We start from the raw sequence: 7481 nt of genomic DNA on the forward strand, positions 1-7481 counted from the left end.
CACACTTGGAGTTCCACACATGCAGGGTCTTCACCTTCTAGTTCCAACTTTCTCCACTCATAAGGCTTGGCAGCAGTATCTCAACAATGAGTTCGTCAAGCCACGAAAGTCGTGACACTCTTATACATCCAACGCACATCATCTAAGCAACAAGCACCGGATCGCAATGCTCCTAGCTAAGCACACCAAAGGATGGATTACCGAGCATCTTTTTCATGAGGAAGATGAAGGTTGTCATGGATCCAAATGTCTCCCGCACTGTTCACTGCTCCATAGATCACGTTGAAGCCTGAGAAGAAGCACTCATATCCTTCCTTTTTTTCCTCCTCCTTCTTCTTCTTCTTCTTCTTCTTATTTTTCTTCTTTTTCTTTTTCTTTTTCTTCTTCTTCTTCTTCATCCTTGTTCAGAGGATTGTTTGGCGTAAGTATCAAAGTAGAGATCTGCATGTTACCTCCTCCTCCTTCGAAGCCATCCATACATTGATGCCTCACAAACTCTAGCACCACGTCATCGGGAGGAGGGTTCTGAAGGCGATGATAAGGAAGACAAAGCTTTTGTATGGTAAAGCGCACAACTTCGACAGCATCGGTGGCTAGAACAAGAGCAGTGACAGTGGCTATGATAGTAACAGCGGAGATGGTGACAAAAGTGTTAGTGGCAATAGAGATATATATGTAGGTAATGGCGAGCAATGACAAATTTTTTTTATATAGATATATATGTAGGTATGGGGGGAGAGAGATGTCAGCACCTGTTAGGAAAATTAGAGAAAAACACACAAAGAACACTCAAAGAAGATGAGATAATTTTTTACGCGGTCAACCAAAACTCCCTACCTTTCTATCTTTTATATTGATATTGATAACTGAATTCAAACTAAGTTACTTAGCCACCAAAAAAACTAAACAGATTCAAACTAACAAACTTATCTAAACATAATCCTAACATAATTTTAAATACAAATGCAATTTATAAAACAAGGAAGATCATAACTGCAAACTTAAATGCATAAATTTAACAATTCCTAAACGTAATATATAAATAACATAGGGTCCTAAATGCAATAACAAGATTAATTATAACATTCACCCCCTTAATCTTGTTATGTCTTCCTCATGTCCTTCAGGCTATCTTATCTCGCAACTCGATGAAAGGCTTTCTCAGGATGTCTTCAAGCTGCTTCTTCGTTTTGTCATACTCAACTTCGATGTCATCCTTTTGAACACAATCACAAATGAAATGATATTTAATGTCGATGTGCTTATTCCTTTCTTCATGTACTAGATTCTTCTTCAAGACGCTCAATGCTTGAAAATTCAAATGATAATACCAAGCATACCATAGCCATGCCACATCTCCATGTTTTCCAAGCAAACACACAGGATGTACTACCTTAACATTGAGTATATATAATCTATTCTTTGATCTCTTCCCCCTTGCAAATACCCTTCCACCTTTATCATAGACACACAAGTATCCTCCTTTTATCACCGACTCGCACCCATGCTCATCAAGTTGGCCCAAACTGACAATATTACTGCACAAACTAGGTATGAAGTAAACATCTGTGAGAAGATGATGCTCACCATTTTGACACTAAAACATTATAGTGGCTTTTCCTTGGATGTTTACAAAGGGATCATCATCGAACTTGACTCTCCCAACTATTTTCTCGTCCAACTCTGAGAACTAGCTTCGGCTCTCGGTCATGTGGTTACTTGCACCCATGTCAAGATACCAGAAGTTGTTCCCATACACTATTTCCTTAGTTCTAACACTAGGCTTGATGTTCACCTCATGCAACATGATCTCCTCTGCCGCATGCTTCATGCCTGTCAAGTGCTCACATACTTCGGTTATGAGTAGTGTCGGCTCATCATCATCATCTTGTTTCTCCACAAGATGGGTTGTCATGAGTAGCGTCGGCTCATCATCATTATCATCTTGTTTCTCCATAAGATAGGCTTCCTCATCCCTCTTCTTGGATCTGCACTCATAGGCATAATGACTGAAATAATGACAATTATAGCGTTTCACCTTGGTCTTGTCAAACTTCTTCTCTTGATGAGTGCCTTCATTTCCACTTCTATCATCACTGCGTCCGTGTCCACGCCCACGGCCACGCCAGTTGTTTCCTTCTCGTCCTCTCAATGAGTTCGACGTACCTTCACCTTCTTCTCTTGCCTTCTTTTCGGCCTTTGTCAATAGGATGTGTTCTTCTTTCTCATCCTCGTAACCCCACAATCGCTCTTCATGGGCTTTAAGCAACCCGATGACCTCCTCCACGGTCATCGTTTGGAGATTACTGAACTGCTCAATCGTCGATGCAATCTGAATAAACTTGGAAGGGACAGCACGAAGGAGTTTCTTAACGATGTAGGCCTCCTCCACCTTGTCACCCAATGCACGAATGTTGTTGATTATTGTGGTCAACTTTGTGGCAAAGTCATCAACCGTCTCCGCTTCACGCATGCATAGACCTTCAAACTCGCTTCTCAAAGTCTGGATCTTTGCCTCCTTGACGCGCTCGGTGCCCATGTGCTTTGTCTTCAACATCTCCCATGCCTCTTTGGCCGTCTCCTTCTCAGCCAACACAAGGAACATCTCCTCGCTAATATCTTGATAGATGGCAGCAAGGGCCATCTGATCCTTCCGTGTCTCTATCTCCTCATACGGATCAATAGGCTCAATGGCATCCTACACGCCTTGTGCACGCATGTACACCTTCATCTTGAGCACCCATGCCGAGTAGTTGCTCTTTGTGAGCAACGAATACTGGAGGGTCACCGTCCCATCTCTTGTTGGAGCCTTTAATATTAGAGTCTTCAATTTTGCCGTGCCGACGGTTGTTTCACTCTTTGATGATGAACCTTACATGATCTTTGGTATCTACTCTGAACCTTGCTCTGGTACCAAATGTTAGGAAAAATCAGAGAAAAACACACAAAGAATATTCAAAGAAGATGGGATAATTTTTGACGTGGTCAACCAAAACTCCCCACCTTTCTATCTTTTATATTGATATTGATAACTGAATTCAAACTAAGTTACTTAGCCACCAAAAAAACTAAAGAAATTCAAACTAACAAACTTATCTAAACATAATCCTAACATAATTTTAAATACAAATACAATTTATAAAACAAGGAGGATCATAACTGCAAACTTAAATGCATAAATGCAACAATGCCTAAACGTAATATATAAATAACATAGGGTCCTAAATGCAATAACAAGATTAATTATGGGTGTCCACGACTTACGCATGATTTTATTTTATTTTATTTTATTTTATTTTATTTTTCATTTTCATTTTTTTAAAATTTTCTTTAATTTTTAATTTGTTTATATATATTATTATTATTTTATATTATTACTTATATTATTATTTGTTATAATTATTTTATTATTTTATTATTTTATTATTTTATTATTTTTATTATATATATATAATAACTTTTTTATTTTATTATTGATATATTTTATTATTATATTATTTATTTATTTTATCATCATCATTATTATTATTATTTAGTAATATTTTATATTATCTTTATCAATTTAGATTTTGATTTTGATTTATATATATATATTTTTATATTTTATATTTTTATTATTTAATCAGTTTTTGATTTTTTAATTTAAGATTATTATTATTATATTTTATTTTATTTTATTATATTTATATTTTTTTTTTTGATTAAATTTTTTTATATAAATATATGATTTGATTTTTTATTTGATTTTATTATTTTTTTATATATATATTTATTTATATATATATATATATATATATATATATATATATATATATATATATATGTTTGCCTCATGATTTGCATTCACAAGTAATCTTGATATTTGGATATTTTAGATCCACTCAAAATATGTGCTCTCGGTTGATTTTGATATTTGGATATTTTAGATCGCCTCGACATATGTGCTCTTGGCTGATCTTGGGATTTGTGTATTTTAGATCACCTCGAGATATGTGCTCTCAGCTGATCCTGGGATTTGGATAATTTAGATCACCTCGAGATTTGTGCTCTCAGCTGATCTTAAGATTTGGATATTTTAGATCACCTCAAGATCTCTACTCTCGGTTAATCCTGAGGTTTGGATATTTTATATCTCCTCGAAATATATGCTCTTAGATGATATTGGAATTTGGGTATTTTAAATCGCCTCGATATATTTGTCTTGGCTGATCTTGAGCTTTTAATATTTTAGATCATCTCGAGATATGTGCTCTCTGCTAATCTTGAGATTTTGATATTTTAGATCGCCTCGGATATGTGCTCTCAACTGATCTTGAGATTTGAATATTTTAGATCACCTTGAGATATGTGCTCTCGGCTGATCTTGAGATTTGAGTATTTTAGTTCACCTAGAGATCTATGTTCTTGGATGATCTAGGGATTTTAAAATTTTATATCACCTCGAGATATGTGCTCTTGGCTGATCTTGGGATTTAAATATTTTAGATCGCCTTGAGATCTGTGCTCTTGGCCAATCTTGAAATTTAAATATTGAAGATCACCTCGAGATCTATGCTTTTGGCCGATCTTGGGATTTTAATATTTTATAATGCCTCGAGATTGGTGTTCTCAGTTGATCCTAAGATTTGTACATTTAGATCACCTCGAGATATATGCTCTTGGCTGATCTTTAGATTTGAGTATTTTAGATCACATCAAGATTTGTACTCTCGGCTGATCTTGGCAAGATTTGTGCTCTCGGCTGAGTATTTTAGACAGCCTCAAGATCTATGGTCTCGGCTAATCAAGGTATTTGAATATTTAAAATTGTCTCGAACTCTGTGCTCTCGGCTTATCTTGTGATTTGAATAATTAGATAGCCTCAAGATATGTGATCTTGGCTGATCCTGAGATTTGAATATTTTTAAATCACCTTGAGATATGTGCTCTTGGCTGATCTTGGGTTTTGAATATTTTATATCTCCTTGAAATCTGTGCTCTTATCTGATCTTGAGATTTTAGTATTTTAGATCGCCTCGAAATATGTCCTCTTGGCTGATCTATGGATTTAAATATTTTAGATCGTCTCGAGATCTATGCTCTCGGTTGATCTTTGGCTGCATATAATTAAGGTAAACATATTTTATAATTTTGATTTTGATTTAAATTAGGACATCTATTTAATCTAATGAAATGTTTTATAAACAGTGATAGAAACTAATAGATCTAGATCATTAAGCAAGTTGTACAAATGAAAATCTAAACATATAATCTTGAGGCATAAATATGTGAAACAATTATTAAATGATGATGTTATCACCATTGTGAATGTTCAAACATGTAAAAATTTGACTAATCCTTTTATGAATGAACTCTTGAGAGATATAGTTAATTAATTAACATTGTTAGGAATGGGATTAAAACCTTATTTTTAGAGTCACTAGCAATGGGAACCCAACCTTTATTCTAGCACTACCACTAGATTATAGGTTTAAATCGATATAAAAACAAGTTACTAATAAGTGTCTCTAAGGAATAGAATTTAATTTATTTTCATTATGCTTCAATAGTGCAAATTGTTACTATGAGAATAGGATGAGAATAATGCTTTGAATAAACTTAAATAATCTTCCTACTTTCCAAAACTTGAAAGTTACTTCACCTATATAATCATGTTAAATGGTGGCGCTATGAACAAAAGTTTGGGTTTACATTTTGTAAACTATTATGAAAATAGGATGTTGACACAACCCTTGCTTTTGACCCTCAAGTGCACGGGTTTGTCGAAGTAATAATACCCAGTGGGTAGTCGAATCCACAGGGAATAGTGATCAGAAACACAAAGATTGCTACTTGACTAAAGTGAAGATGAATAGATAATGGTGTTAACAAAATCAATATGAAAAGAACTAAAGAAAATAAGAAAGAGAGGTGCAATAAAATGAGAGAAAAGCAATCGATAGAAAGTGGGGCACTCAGATATTGCTCGTCCTAGAATTATTGCTTCAAGTGGAAGATCAACTATTATGTCTCCTAACTGATGCTTAATGAGTCGTGGAAATCCTAAAATACACGGTACCAAACCTAAGGTCAACCATGACTAACTCAACACTATGCTCCGATGGAGAAATCAATCAGTCTCAACACCTCACACTACGTACAATTGCAAGAAACTCTAGGGATTCCAAGTGATAAACTCTATTCCCTAATATAGGTTTAACCCTTTGGTCCAGGTGAAAGACCCCTAGTCACAAGTAAGCCGCAGCACTAAGGATTACTTCAATGCTTCACTCTGTTGCTCGTGCAACTAAGCCCCAACGGAGTTCCTCTCTTAGCGCTTCACTCTATCGTGACCGCAAAGAACTTTTGGAACACGGAGGTAGGATTAATCACAATAAAAGGGAAAAGGGACACTCTGCTATCTCTCAACTCACCCTCTCGGCCCTCCCTCTAGACCCTCTCCAATCTTGCTTTATCTAACCCTCATGGTGTGTCACTCACTTACACGGACTACTAATGTAGAATCTCAACCCTAGTGTCACTCTAACGGAAAAATTATTTAACAAATATTCAAGATTGGAACTCAACTAAAGACATCAATTAAGGAAAGCATAATAAAAGATCAATGAAACAATAACATCCTAGGGTTTACAAGTCTAAGTACCCACTAGGGGTTTAGCTCTCCATGGAGCAAGATACAATCAATAATGAAATCGAAATTAAAAACATGCAATCCATAAGTCAAACCCCCTCGGTATTCATGGTGATGGTCTTGTGGAGTAGCCTCATCCTCTTCAAAGGTTTCTTTGTCAAGCCTAGGGCACACCTCGCTGGATAGGTGCTGATGAAAGCTCCCCCAATAACTCTCTTCCAAAGGAACACTGTGTTGATGGCCGTAGAACCACTCCAAAAACCTTGCCAAAGCCCCTTTAAACCCTAGCCGCAGGCCTCTCCAAAGTTTGGGAAAAGATAGAGAAAAGATGGAAAAGAGGATTATGAAATCGGGCTGAATCGCGGCTTTATATAGGCTGGAATCGGGAATCCACACGGTTTTTCAGTGGCCTGAGAACAGAAACTGCTATAGTACTCCACCAAAAACACTCCCGAATCCACACTTTTCATCGAGGCAACATAGACAAGCACATGTCAATGCCGTAGATTGTGTCGCTTCTTCAATAAGAAATAACATTGATGAAGATCTTGCTATCATTGCACAAGTCGGAATACACAAATGTGACTGTCATTGTGCCCCTCCAAACCATGTAATTGCTTGAGCGCATGGAGGTTGGCACACATTCACATATCTTCAAGCACAACTTGTGTCTTCATGTTTGTTCACTCCAAGATTCCATCGACAAAGTGCAATCACAATCTACTTTATCTTTCTTCCTCTACATTTGGCTCCACAACCCTACATGCACACAAGTAACACAAATATACATATATTAGTGCTGAAATCTAATAAAAGTAATGTTCATTATAAGAAACAAATATTTTGCATT

This window comes from Dioscorea cayenensis, chromosome 5 (genome assembly GCF_009730915.1).
Source record: "Dioscorea cayenensis subsp. rotundata cultivar TDr96_F1 chromosome 5, TDr96_F1_v2_PseudoChromosome.rev07_lg8_w22 25.fasta, whole genome shotgun sequence".
Lineage (NCBI taxonomy): Eukaryota > Viridiplantae > Streptophyta > Magnoliopsida > Dioscoreales > Dioscoreaceae > Dioscorea > Dioscorea cayenensis.